Raw genomic sequence first — 15,328 nt, forward strand, 5'->3', positions numbered from 1 at the left:
TTGACCCTTAGTGTTAGGGGATTAAATACGTGGGGTTACGGGGATAGGGTGGGATATGTGTCGGTGCAGGCTCGATGGGCTGAAACGGCCTCTATCTGCACTGTGGGGATTCTGTGATTCTGTGAGTGCTTCATTGGCTGTAAAGCACTTTAGGACATCCTGAGGTTGTGAAAGGTGCTATATAAATGCAAGCCTTTCTTTCCTTTACACCTAATGCTTGGCACAGGAACGCGCGAGGCAGACTTTCCTGTCTTGTTGCATTTTTGTCCTCAGGAAAATAATGCTGGCTTCCTTTGCAAATCATTGTTTCTGTTAAACAAAGTTACCCCGTCACAACAAGGACAAGACAGGTGACCTTTTAGCGCGCCTGGCGACAAAAAATATGTCACAGACAACAGCTCTGTTATTAAACTTTAAATTAGTCTCGCTCTCTCAGTCTTGCACAGAAAATCACTCAAGTGAGACCAGGAGCTGAGCTTGGAGAATTTCACTGCCAATGTGGTTTTCCCTAAATCCTGAATAATTGACCAGAGGCCACAGGAATGAAGTGAAAGAACAAGCTCTTTAGTCAAATCAAGAGCCAATTTAACACCTTGCAATACAGTGCCTCGGGATTCCGCACAAGAAATTGCCGTAATGGTCGGGCCACAGCTGGCTCCAGATGTTACCACCGCTGACTACTAAACGCTTCGCCTTCTGCCACTGGTCCTGTTTTTACCCCAGCGACTGAGCTGTCTCTGCATGCAGCATAATTGACAAGTGACGGGTCCTTCAGAGGTCTGCAAGGGCAGTCCCCAGTCAGCTGTGCCTTAGTTGGTAGCACTCCCGTCTTCGAATCAGAAGGTTGTGGGTTCCCGTGAGCTTGTTTGGCAGGGGGTGTTGGTTGTCGAATGTATTTTCTGCTTCTGGCAGCAGTGTCCGGGGAAACATGGGCCCCAAAATTATACTGTGGGATATGGTTGTTTAATCATAGAATAATATAGCACAGAAGGAGGCCATTCGGCCCATCGTGCCTGTGCCGGCTCTTTGAAAGAGCTCTCCAATTAGTCCCACTCCCCCTGTTCTTTATCCATAGCCCTGTGAATTTTTCCCATTCAAGTATTTATCCAATTCCCTTTTGAAAGTTATTATTCAGTCTGCTTCCAGATCGTAACAACTCGCTGCGTAACCAAATTTCTCGTCATCTCCCATCTGGGTCTACTGCCAATTTCCTTAAACCTGGGTCCTGAGACTTGAGCACAGAATCTAAATTGACAGTCCAGTGCAGTGCTGAGGGAGTGCGGCACTGTCGGAGGTGCCGTCTTTCGGGCAAAGGCGTCAAACCGAGGCCCCTGTCTGCCCTCTCAGGTGGATGTAAAAGATCCCAGGGCACTATTTCGAAGAAGAGCAGGGGAGTTCTCCCCGGTGTCCTGGTTAATGTTTATCACTCAACCAAACATCACTAAAAAAAAAACCAGATGATCGGGTCATTATCACATTGCTGTTTGTGGGAGCTTGCTGTGCGCAAATTGGCTGCCGCGTTGCTTACATTACAACAGTGACTACACGTCAAAAAAGTACTTCATTGGCTGTAGAGCACTTTGGGTATGTGCTGAAGTTGTTAAAGGCGCTATATAGATGCAAGTTTCTCTTTCAGTCAACGGCCCGGGATTTTCGGGAAGGGGGGGTGGGAACGGTATTTGACTCCTTGCATGTGCTAATGAGGGGCCTAATACTTGATTAAGGAACCCTTTTCAAAATTGGTCAGAAACTGAGCAGAGCAAGTGCCGGGCACTCTCCACTCGTTATCCCCGGTACCTTCTGCTGCCTAACTAGCGGTCCGTTTAGTCAGTGCATACCATGGAGTCTCAGGGGCCAGATATAAAGGCATCAAGAGGTATGGGGAGAGAGCGGGAATATGGTATTGAGATAGAGGATCAGCCATGATCATATTGAATGGCTCGAAGGGCCGAATGGCCGACTCCTGCTCCTATTTTTCTATGTTTCTATGCTCCCATTAATTTTTACGTATCTCACCACTAACTCCGCCCCCCCACCCACACCCCACACACAAACCTCCACCACAAAAATGGCACATTATCCCCTTTTGGTGAAACGGGCTGGGGTAATGTCCATCACTTTACATTTGTAGGTAGAAAGATTCTTTTGTCTTCGTATCTCTGTCACATGAATATACTCACAACCCCCTCTGCCAGGTGCAGATGCCTGTTCATCCATCTTCAATCTCACAAGGTCTATGACCTCTATGCAAAATGGAATTGGCTAGATAAATGAATGCACCGTCAGTTCATCTGTTCATGCTCGCAGAATCAGATCTATCTCAAGTCTTAATTACCTTTCCTCAAAGTGCATGAGGCAGTAATTGTAGTTTGGTTGCCAATTTCTGGAGCTTGCTGCCTGTTGGTACAAAGCAATCATCATCCTTATCAGTCAGGGTCTCCACGAAATTACAGCGTTGAGTAATTGACGGAACTTTTGTCAAACTTAAACTTAACTTTTGGAGATGACCTGCTCCTTAACTTTTCAAATTCCTAATGGGATCTGTATAAATCTATATACGCTTTCAGGAACTGAACTTTTCACAGGATCAATGTAATACTGTAAATTCAGTCTCGGCTTCTTTCAAGCAATGCCAGCTTGGCTCAGTTGGTAATTTCCTTGTCTCTAAATCATATAGTCATGGGTTCAAGCCCTGCTCTTGGACTTGCATACATAATCTAGGCTGGCTCTTCAGTTCAGTGCCATATTTTGAATGAGACTTTACACTAAAGTGCCCTAGCCCTGAACTTGCGCCTTTCTCCAGTTTCTCTCCGATCTCCCCATATGCCCTCTCCAAGCTCATCTTGTCTATGAGATCCACTTCGCGCTCTCTCGACCCTATTCCCATCAAACTGCTGACCGCCCAACTTCCCTTCCTGGTCCACATGTTAGCTGATACTGTTAACAGTTCCCTCTCCTCAGGTACTGTCCCCCTCCCCTTCAAATCTACCCCCATCCTCAAAAAAAACACCCTTGACCCCTCTGTCCTGGCAAACTGCCACCCATCTCCAACCTCCCTTTCCTCTCCAAAGCCCTTGAACGTGTTGTCGCCTCCCAAATTCATGCCCATCTTTCCCGCAACTCCATGTATTAACCCCTCCAATCAGGATTCCGCCCCTGCCACAGTACTGAAGTCAAAGTCACAAATGACTGTGACTGTGGTAAACTATCCCTCCTCATCCTTCTCGACCTTTCACACAGTTGACCACACCATCCTCCTGCAACGCCTCTCCACTGTTGTCCAGCTGGGTGGGACTGCCCGTGCCTGGTTCCATTCTTACCTATCCAGTTGTAGCCAGAGAATCACCTGCAACAGCTTCTCTTCCCATTGTTGCAACGCTACCTCTGCTGTCCCCCAAGGATCTATCCTTGGTCCCCTCCTATCTCTCATCAACATGTTGCCCCTCGGCGACATCATCCGAAAACACAGCGTCAGTTTCCACATGTACGCTGACGACACCCAGCTCTACCTCACCACCACCTCTGTTGACCCCTCCATGGTCTCTGATTTGCCATGTTGCTTGTCTAACATCCAGTCCTGGATGAGCAGAAATTTCCTCCAACTAAATATTGGGAAGACCGAAGCCATTGTCTTCAAATCCCACCTTAAACTCCATTCCCTAGCCATCGAATCCCTCCCTCTCCCTGGTTACTATCTAAAGCTGAAACAGATCATTCACGACATTGGCATCCTATTTGACCCTGAGATGAGCTTCCAACCACATATCTGCTCCATCACCAAGACCGCCTACTTTTGCCTCCATAACATCGCTCGATTCCACCCCGGCTCAGCTCATCTGCTGCTAAAACCCTCCTCGACGCCTTTGTTACCTCTAGACGACTATTCCAACCCTCTCCTGGCCGGCCTCCCATCTTTCACCCAACATAAACTTCAACTCATCCAAAGCTCGGCTGCCCGTATCCTAACTCGCACCAAGTCCCGTTCACCCATCACCCCTGTGCTCGCTGACCTACATTGGCTCCCGGTCCAGCAACGCCTCGATTTTAAAATTCTCATCCTTGTTTTCAAATCCTTCCATGGCCTCGCCCCTCCCTATCTCTGTAACCTCCTCCAGCCCTGCAATCCTCCGAGATCTCTGCGCTCCTCCAATTCTGGCCTCTTGTGCATCCCTGATTTTAATCGCTCCACCGTTGGTGGCCGTGCCTTCTGTTGCTTAGGGCCTAAGCTCTGGAATTCCCTCCCTAAACCTCTCCGCCTCACTACCTCTCTTTTGTCCTTTAAGATGCTCTTTAAAACCTACCTCTTTGACCAAGGTTTTGGTCACTTGTCCTAATATCGCCTTATGTGGCTCGGTGTCAAATTTTGTTTGATAATCGCTCCTGTGAAGCACGTTGGGAGGTTTTACTGTGTGAACGGCGCTATATAAATGCAAGTTGTTGCTGTTGTAAAGTGCTGCAGTGTAATTTGTTGCAGGATAATCTGCAAAAAGGCAGATAAGAAACACTGGAGTAATTAGGAATGGAGATGAGAAAGAAGTGCCTAAGAGATCAGTTGAATTACAAGGTGACATTGAGGATAATTGAGGAATTGTTCACGGTAGCAAAGGATTTCACGTTCCTGTCAGGCTGATGAGTTGAAGGGGAGAGATCGAGCCTATCAATAGCGGGGAGGGGGTGCGAGGGGTGCAAGTGGGGAGTGGTGGGGATTGAGAAGTTCTAGAGAGTTGTCAAGGTTTGAATTTAGTGAGGACAAAGTACTTTCATGAATCTTCTTCTGAGGCAGTCCCTCGGAACCGAGGATGACTTGCTTCCGCACTAAAAATGAGTTCTCAGGTGACTGATGAGTCCAATGCGGGACCTACAGTCTCTGTCACAGGTGGGGCAGACGGTGGTTGAAGGGACGGGCAGGTGGTGTGCTTGGGTTGACGTGCGTTCCTTCCGCTGTTTGTGCTTGGCTTCTGCTTACTCCCAGCGAAGAAGTGTTCGGCGCCTTCCCGGATGCTTCTCCTCCACTTTGTGCGGTTTTGGGCCAGGGATTCCCAGGTGTCGGTGGGGATGTTGCACTTTTTCAAGGAGGCTTTGAGGGTGTCCTTGATGTGTTTCCTCTGCCCACCTGGGGCCTCTCTTGTCTTGCCGGAGCTCTGAGTAAAGCGCTTGTTTTGGGAGTCTCATATCAGGCATGCGGACGATGTGGCCCGTCCATCGGAGCTGATCCAATTATTTCACGAATAACCTGCTGAGACTCACTGTCCATGCACAGTCTAGGCACTCAGCGCCAGCCAGTTAGGTGAGATCACATAGGATGGTCAGCTAACATCCATGGACAATGCCATAACATGAGTCTCTGCCTTCGAGAGAGGACGGGGGGAGAAAAATGGAAGAGAGAAAAATCAACGAAAATTACAGCTAACTCCAAAAACTGCTGCCATGTTGACCATCACCAGCTTGGCCGCAATAAACGTTCCCCTTGTAAGACACTTGAAGAACATTGCAGCCTGTGTTTTAAAGTGCTGATGATGTAATCGTTTTTATTCTAAGTCAGCTTTTGCAGCGTTTTGGACACTGCCAGCTTTTCTAGAGCAAAGAATTCTACGGATTTTAAGCAAGAAAAAAAATCGCATCGATAGCAAATCATTAACAGATGTAATGATTTGCTAACATGTCTAAACGTTGGTGTTAGCACCTCAAGTTAATTTAGCATTTGCTAATCTGATTAAATGTTGTGGTCCCACCAATTCTACTGACACAACTATACCAGATGCACAACCCATTTTCATTTATTAGGTCTGTGGTGCAGCCTGCACATAGATACTAGATCCCAATTAAAGAGTTTAATTCTGATTTACACAGCAGAGGAGGACCATGTCTGAAACCCATTTCTTCCACTGTGGAACAGATGAACCAGCCTCAACTTCCACAATATAAAAAAGGAAGAAAGTCTTGCATTTCTACAGCGCCTTTCAGAACCTCAGGATGTCCCAAAGCGCTTCAAAGCCAATGAAGTTTGTTTTGTTTTGTAATTTATTTATTTTTTATTCATTCATGGGATGTGGGCGTTGCTGGCAAGGCCAGCATTTATTGCCCATCCCTAGTTGCCCTTGAGAAGGTGGTGGTGAGCCGCCTTCTTCAATCGCTGCAGTCCGTGTGGTGAACGTGCTCCCACAGTGCTGTTAGGGAGGGAGTTCCAGGATTTTGACCCAGCGACGATGAAGGAACGGTGATATATTTCCAAGTCAGGATGGTGTGTGACTTGGAGGGGAACTTGGAGGTGGTGGTGTTCCCATGCGCCTGCTGCCCTTGTCCTTCTAGGTGGAAGAGATCACAGGTTTGGGAGGTGCTGCCGAAGAAGCCTTGGCGAGTTGCTGCAGTGCATCTTGTAGATGGTACACACTGCAGCCACGGTGCGCCGGTGGTGGAGGGAGTGAATGTTTAAGGTGGTGGATGGGGTGCCAATCAATTCGGATGCTTTGTCTTGGATGGTGTCGAGCTTCTTGAGTGTTGTTGGAGCTGCACTCATCCAGGCAAGTGGAGAGTATTCCATCACACTCCTTACTTGTGCCTTGTAGATGGTGGAAAGGCTTTGGGGAGTCAGGAGGTGAGACACTCGCCGCAGAATACCCAGCCTCTGACCTGCTCTTGTAGCCACAGTGTTTATGTGGCTGGTCCAGTTAAGTTTCTGGTTAATGGTGACACGTAGGATGATGATGGTGGGGGACTCGGCGATGGTAATGCTGTTGAATGGCAAGGGGTGGTGGTTAGGCTCCTTGGGACATCTTACTGCGTTAAAGGCACTATATAAATGCAAATTGTTGTTATAGAGTCATAGGCCTAGAAATTCAGTTGCGTGCGCCAGCCGTTAGCACCTTAAGAGGAGTAGACTTCGAGCGCTAGGCACTTAGCGGCCGGGCGCAGCGCGATCTGCACCTACGCCCAACTTCAGTAGACATTTACCGCCGGCGCAAAGTGTTTGCGCGCACTCAGCTGCGCGCGCAGCTTATGACGTCATTTCGTCGTGCAACGCCCTTTGTGCGCCCCAAACCGGAACTTCAGTCGCGCCCGCCCAATGTGGGCGTGGCGGTGCTAAGAACTGTGAAGTGGAACGCAGCAGAGGCCCTGCGGGCCTCGGGGAGTGCTAATTAAAGGGCACTTACACTGAACTACAAAGGCCAGCCATTTTGCTGCAATGACTTTTGTGCAACGGATTTCTGGACAGAGACCAAGGAAGAGACCTTACTGATTTGGCCCAACATAGGAGAGGTATTTTTGGCTTCTGGCCAGAGCTTGGCAATTTGCCTCATTGTGATTTCATTGTTTGCCAGTATATTATGGGGGCTGCATGGGGTGCCAACCCTCAGTTCCAGCATTATGTGCGAAGGGCTCGCAGACGCTGTGTGAGAGGGGTAGCCATGCCTAGACGCAGAGGGGGCATCAGGCGTCGGCAACGTAGGCCTTACCCACTCAGGGAATACCGCCAGCAGGTGTCCTATCTCACCATGACTGCCGCGCAGTGTGTTAAGAGGCTGCGCTTCAGAAGGGAGGTGGTTGCAGAGATCTGCCAGCTGCTTCACAGAGATCTGCATCCACAGCTGATGTGCAGGACGTCTCTGTCGGTGGAAGTGAAGGTCACGGTGGCTCTGAACTTTTATGCAAGCGGCTCCTTCCAAGCCGCTGCTGGGGACATAGCTAACATATCCCAGTTCGCCGTGCATCGCTGCATCCGGCAGGTCACTGATGCCCTTTTCACAAGGAGACACCAATTCATCTCCTTCCCCATGACCCTGGAGAGGCAGGAGCAGCATGCAGTCGGATTTGCGAGGATCGCGGACTTCCCCATGGTGCAGGGCGCCATTGACTGCACGCATGTGGCTTTGCGGGCACCTATCAACAATGCCGAGGATTACCGCAACCGGAAGGGCTACCATTTCCTCAATGTACAGCTGGTGTGTGACAACAGGCAGCGCATCCTAGCTGTCAATGCCCGCTTTCCAGGCAGCAGCCATGATGCATTTATCCTGCGCCAGACTACTGTGGCTGACATGTTCCAGGCACAGCCTCCCCCAAGAGGATGGCTTATCGGGGACAAAGGCTATCCTTTGTGTACATGGCTCATGACCCCGCTCCGCGCGCCCAGGACCCCTGCTGAGGAGGCATACAACGAAAGCCATCAAGCCACTAGGAACATCATAGAACAAACGATTGGCGTCCTCAAGCAACGGTTCCGCTGCCTGGATCGTTCCGGCGGATCTCTGCAGTATTCGCCGGATAGAGTCTCCCAGTTCGTCGTCGTTTGCTGCATGCTGCACAACCTGGCTATCCGCAGGACTCAGGCACTGCCACCTCACGTTGGACCACCACCTCAGGAGGAGGAGCAGGAGGACCATGAGGAGGAGGAGGAGGAGGAGGAGGAGTACCAGCCCAGGAGGTAGCCACAAGGTCCAAGGGCCGTCCGTCGGCGGCTTATTGAACGACACTTCTAGGCCCCCTGTCAGGGAATGGCTTGTGGCAATGAAGGGACATGAATGCAGCCGCTCCGCAAGCCCTCAGCCGGTTAACGCAACAACCACTTCAAACATCAAACATGGACAAGCTGAATAAAGAAAAAGCTTTATTGAACAAACTCAGGGCCCTTCGCACATGAAACCCAAAAACAGACAACACCCCCAAAAAACAGTCAAACACATGACTCATTCCCACAACCTGGGGAGGAATAACAAAACTTTTCCATCCAAATGGCCTTCATCCTCGGCCTTACCAAAACAACCACCCCCATAGACAACACAACCACCCCCATATAAAAAAACATTTGGCAACACCCTCTACTTTGTGTGCCGAGAGGGCGAGTCCTTGTCCAGCCTTTTCTGGCCCCTGGCCGACCTGCTGCTCCGCCTCAACCTGGGCCCTGTGGGTGCTGCAAGGCTGGGGGAAGGCTCCTGAGGGGCACATGGCGTGACGGCAGATGCCCTTGGGGGTCGGCCTAGACGAGCTCTGGCCCTCGAGGGGCCGGCTGCTGACTGCTGCAGCTGTGGCTGGGCAGCATCAGTCTCTCCAGCAGCTCGTGGCAGCTTCACTGGGGGAGTGGCAGTGGCGGCTGCAGCAATGGGGGCAAGCTGGCTGATGCCAGGCGCTCGCTGCTCGCCTGAGACACTGGCACTCGGCTGGGCTGGCACTGCAGCATGCGCAGCAATCTGCTGAAGGCCAGACCGCTGTGCTGATGCAGAGCGGCGGGTGCCCTGGCGATGCCTGGCTGACACAGCGAGTGTGGCAGCAGTGAGTGCCCGTACTGCCCTGGTCTGTGCCCGCATCAGACCAGCCAGTGACTGCACGGCACCACTGATCAACTGGCCACTCGCTGCCTGTGCTGCCCTGAAGTCGGCCCGACTCGCGTCCTGTGCTGCCCCGAATTGCTCGAAACCCCTGGCCTGTGCTGCCCCGAGTTGCTCGAAACCCCTGGCCTGTGAGGCCCCGAAATCGGACACACTATGAGCCAGGGACTCGATGGCCTCAGGCAACCGTGCCACAACCCCCATGAACTCGGTGTGCCGGCGATCCGAGTCCGCGGACATTTGATCGAGGAGGCGCACCTCCTGGGCGAGGACCGTCTCCGGACTGGAGGCCGGACTCTCCCTCTGGGGAGAAGGCCGCCGAGCTGCCCGACCCTTCCCGCGTGGCTGGACGCCACTGGGCCCAGCAACTACACTCCCCTGCAACACTTCCCCCCTCTGGGGAGAAGGCCGCCGAGCTGGCCGACCCTTCCTGCGTTGCTGGACGCCACTGGGCACAGGAGCTACACCCCCCTCCGACACTTCCCCCTGGCTCTCCTCCAGGGAAGACGTGTCCCCTCCATTGCCATGCCCTGGCGCGGATGAGGGTTCCCCCGATGGGCCGCCTTCCTCTTGCTCCTCCTCGTCCTCCTCTTCCGAGGGACTGTCACTGGCAGCTTCAGGGACCTCCTCCTCGCCAGCTGAAAGCAGGAAGGCACAAGAGTAGCTTTAGAGTGAGGACAGGGCATCAGCAAGGGAGGCATGAGTGGTGGCATTCAGCGCATTGGTCGGACAGTGGCAAAGGATGTAGATCTGAAGCGCAAGGGGAACGAGAGAGGTCCAAAAGGTGATGTCCTTACCATTGGGGCCCAGCACAGGGTCGGCATCTCCACATGCAACGGGGCCAATCAGCCGGCCACCCATGAGTCGACCCACACGCTCCTCCAGGTCACTGAGCTGCTGGAACTGGGGACGGCCTCCCCCGGTGTCAGCCTGGCTCCTCAGATTCTGGGCCAGCTTGGCCTGCAAGAGAAAGGACGGCCTCTAAGTACAGTGTGGTGCCCTGTTGTTGTGTGCACTGCCTCCCATGGTCGAATAGCTTGGCCAGTGTGGTGCCCTGTTGCTGTATGCACTGCCTCCCATGGTCGAATAGCTTGGCCAGTGTGGTGCCCTGTTGCTGTATGCACTGCCTCCCATGGTCGAATAGCTTGGCCAGTGTGTAAAGTGCAGAAAGTGCAATTGATGTTCATGCCAGTGCCATAGCTGCTGGATGAGGGCTGGCCATTAGGGCTTTGAGGTCCCTTTGCCCATAATGTGAGGTGCACATGCAAGGATGAGGAGGACACTGGAAAGGGTACTCACCCTGACAATCCGAGTGAGGTCGTTAAACTTTTTCCGGCATTGGACACCAGTCCTGGGGACATCGCAGGTGGCTGTGACCCTCTGGGCGACATCCCTCCAGGCTTTCCTGTACACCCTGGTGGCAGGCTTCTTGCCACTGTCCGGGAACAAGATATGGCGTCTCCTCTCCAAAGCCCTAACCAGCACCTTTAAATCATGGGCAGAGAAGCGCTGCGCTCGCTCACGGGCCCTCGGCATCCTTCCTGGCGCTATTTCTCTCCAGCAGCAGTGTTTAGGCCTAGCTGGAGGGCTGCAGTATCCAGGGCGTGGCAGCAGACGAACTTGACCCTTCCCCCTTTAAGAGCTGGCCGGCGCCAGGGTGTCTGCTGTCAATCAAGAAATGACCGCACCTGCGCTGCGCCCGGCCTCGGCGGTATCACTCTGCACCGCCGGCTTAGCGCCTAAAGATAGCTGTGCATCGCCAGTTTTAGCGCTCGAGCAAACTCCTTGGCCAAAGCTACTGAATATCGGCGAAGTGGCCTCCACTTTGCGCCGGGCGCAAACTTTAGCAGCCGCCCGACTTTACCGCCCCAAAAGTGGCTATACTGAATTTCTAGGCCATAGAGTCATAGAGTTATACAGCACAGAAAGAGGCCCTTCGGCCCATCGCGTCCACGCCGGTCATCAAGCCCTGTCTAATCGAATCCCATTTTCCAGCATTTGGTCCGTAGCCTTGTATGCTATGGCATTTCAAGTGCTCATCCAAATGCTTCTTGAATGTTGTGAGGGTTCCTGCCTCTACCACCCTTTCAGGCAGTGAGTTCCAGATTCCAACCACCCTCTGGATGAAAAAGTTTTTCCTCAAATCCCCTCTAAACCTCCTGCCCCTTACCTTGAATCTATGCCCCCTTGTTATTGACCCCTCTACTAAGGGGAAAAAGTTCCTTTCTATCTACCCTATCTATGCCCCTCATAATTTTGTACACCTCAATCAGGTCCCCCCTCAGCCTTCTCTGCCTGAAGGAAAACAAACCCAGCCTGTCCAGTCTTTCTTCATAGCTGAAGCGCTCCAGCCCAGGTAACATCTTGGTGAATCTCCTCTGCACCCTCTCCAAAGCAATCACATCCTTCCTATAGTTTGGCGACCAGAACTGCACACAGTATTCTAGCTGTGGCCTAACCAGCGTTTTGTACAGCTCCATCATAACCTCCCTGCTCTTATATTCTATGCCTCGGCTAATGAAGGCAAGTATCCCATATGCCTTTTTAACCACGTTATCCACCTGTTCTGCTGCCTTCAGGGATCTATGTACATGCACACCAAGGTCCCTCTGATCCTCTGTCTTTCCTAGGGTCTTACCATTCATTGTGTATTCCCTTGCCTTGTTAGTCCCTCCAAAATGCATCACCTCACACTTTTCAGGGTTAAATTCCATTTGCCACTGTTCCGCCCATCTGACCAACCCATCTATATCGTCCTGCAGACTGAGGCTACCCTCCTCGCTATTTACCACCCCACCAATTTTCGTGTCATCTGCGAACTTACTGATCATACCTTTTACATTCACATCCAAATCATTAATGTAAACTACAAACAGCAAGGAACCCAGCACCGATCCCTGCGGTACCCCACTGGACACAGGCTTCCAGTCACAAAAACAACCTTCGACCATCACCCTCTGCCTTCTGCCACTAAGCCAGTTTTGGATCCAATGTGCCAAGGCACCCTGGCTCCCATGGGCTCTTACCTTCTTGACCAGTCTCCTATGCGGGACTTTATCGAAAGCCTTACTGAAATCCATGTATACCACATCCACTGCACTACCCTCATCCACACACCTAGTCACCCCCTCGAAAAATTCAATCAAATTAGTCAGACATGATCTTCCCTTGACAAAGCCGTGCTGACTATCCCTGATTAACCCTTGCCTCTCCAAGTGGAGCCTAATTCTGTCCCTCAGAATTTTTTCCAATAATTTCCCTACCACTGATGTTAGGCTCACTGGCCTGTAATTCCCTGGTTTATCCCTACTACCCTTCTTGAATAATGGTACTATGTTAGCTGTTCTCCAGTCCTCTGGCACATCCCCTGTGGCCAGAGAGGTTCTGAAAATTTGTGTCAGAGCCCCTGCAATCTCCTCCTTTGCCTCACACAGCAACCTGGGATACATCTCGTCCAGGCCTGGGGATTTATCCACTTTTAAGCCTGCTAAAACCGCTAGTACCTCCTCCCTCTCGATGCTAATATGTTCAAGTATATCACAGTCCCCCTGCCCGATTTCTATGTCTACATCGTCCTTCTCCATAGTGAACACAGATGCAAAAAATTCATTTAAAACCCCACCTACATCTTCTGGCTCCACACACAGATTTCCACTTTGGTCCCTAATGGGCCCTACTCTTTCCCTAGTTATCCTCTTGCCCTTAATATACTTATAAAACACCTTAGGATTTTCCTTTATTTTGCTCGCCAGTGTTATTTCATGGCACCTCCTCGCTCTCCTAATTTCTTTTTTAAGTATCCCCCTGCACTTTTTATACTCCTCTAGGGCTTCCTCTGTCTTTAGTCCTTTGTATCTGCCAAAAGCCCCCCTTTTTTTCCTAATCCATTCTCGTATATCCCTTGACATCCAAGGTTCCCTGGGCTTGTTGGTCCCACCCTTGACCTTTACGGGAACATGTTGCCATTGTACTCTCTCAATTTCCTTTCTGAAAGACTCCCATTTCTCCGATGTGGATTTTCCTACAAGTAGCTGATCCCAGTCCACTTTGGCCAGATCCTGCCATATCATATTAAAATCGGCCTTCCCCCAATTTAGAACCTTTATTTCCGGTCCACCTCTGTCCTTTTCCATGACTACCTTAAATCTCACCAAATCACCAAAGTGCTCACCTACTAACACTTCTACCACCTGCCCAGCCACATTCCCTAGAATTAGGTCCAGTACCGCCCCCTCTCTCGTAGGACTTTCTACATGCTGGCTCAAAAAGCTCTCCTGGATGCACTTTAAGAATTCTGCACCCTCTAAGCCTTTCACACTCTGACTATCCCAGTTAATATTGGGGAAGTTGAAATCCCCCACTATTATTACCCTATTATTTGCACATTTCTCTGAGATTTGCCCACATATCTGTTCCTCTATCTCCCCCTGACTGTTTGGGGGCCTATAGTACACTCCCAGCAAAGTGCTTGCTCCCTTTTTGTTTTTAAGTCCTACCCATATGGCCTCATTAGAGGAACCTGTTAATATATCATCCCTCCTTACAGCAGTAATTGACTCCTTAATTAATATTGCGACACCCCCTCCTCTTTTACCACCCCCCCCCCCCGGCTCGCCTGAAGATTCTATACCCCGGAATATTGAGCTGCCAGTCTTGCCCCTCCCTCAACCATGTCTCCGTGATAGCAACAATATCATACTCCCATGTGTTCATCAACACCTTCAGTTCATCCACCTTATTCGCAAGACTCCTTGCATTAAAATAAATGCCATCCAGCCTTGCCCTACTCCCTTGTGCCGTTACATATTTGCTCTGCCTTCCAAGCTGACTTGTTTTTTCCTCTATATTTGGCTGTACATCACCCCCTATTATAGCTCCACTCTGTATCCCATCCCCCTGCCAAGTTAGTTTAAACCCCCCCCAACAGTGCTAGCAAACCTCCCCGCAAGGATATTTGTCCCGTTCTGGTTCAGGTGCAACCCGTCCGACTTGTACAAGTCCCACCTTCCCCAGAAGCAGACCCAATGATCCAGGAAACTAAAGCCCTCCCTCCTGCACCAACTCTTTAGCCATGCATTCATCTGCTCTATCCTTCTATTCCTATACTCACTAGCACGTGGCACCGGGAGTAATCCAGAGATTACAACCTTTGAGGTCCTGCTCTTTAATCTGCTACCTAGCTCCCTAAATTCTTGCTGCAGGACCTCATCCCTCTTCCTACCCATGTCATTGGTCCCAATGTGAACCACGACCTCTGACTGTTCACCCTCCCCCTTCAGAATGCCCCGCAGCCGTTCAGTGACATCCTTGACCCTGGCACCAGGGAGGCAACAAACCATCCTGGAGTCACGTCTATGGCCACAGAAATGCCTAACTGTTCACCTTACGATAGAATCCCCTACCACTATTGCTCTCCCACTCTTTTTCCTCCCTTCCTGAGCAGCAGAAGCACCCCTGGTGCCAGGAAGTTGGCTGCTGCTGCCTTCCCCTGGTAAGTCATCCCCCTCAACAGTATCCAAATCGGTATACCTGTTTGAGAGGGGGATGGCCACAGGGGTCCCCTGCACTACCTGTCTGCTTCTACTGCTCTGCCTGATGGTCACCCATTTCCCTTCAGCCTGTGCAGCCCTTACCTGCGGTGTGACCAACTCACTAGACGTGTTATCCACGACCCTCTCAGCATCGCGAATGCTCCAAAGCTCATCCATCCGTTGTTGAAGTACAGTCACTTTTAAATGTAGGAAACGGGGTAGCCAATATGTGCACAGCAAGATCCCACAAACAGCAATGTGATAATGACCAGGCAATCTGTTTGAGTATGACTACTACTTTCATACGATTGGAAAAGTTTATAATGGGATGTCTAGTTTGGCTGTCCATTCGATGGCCTCCCGAGAAACCGAGTGGAGAAATGAGGTGCCTCCAACAACAGATCTCAGTGGGCAGGTTGATGTGATGTGTTCCATGTTTGAGTTATGTTGGTTGAGGGATAAATATTATCCAGG

The sequence above is a fragment of the Somniosus microcephalus genome, chromosome 19, assembly GCF_052327205.1.
Source record: "Somniosus microcephalus isolate GS21.2 chromosome 19, FLI_Smic_1.0, whole genome shotgun sequence".
Taxonomy (NCBI): Eukaryota; Metazoa; Chordata; class Chondrichthyes; order Squaliformes; family Somniosidae; genus Somniosus; species Somniosus microcephalus.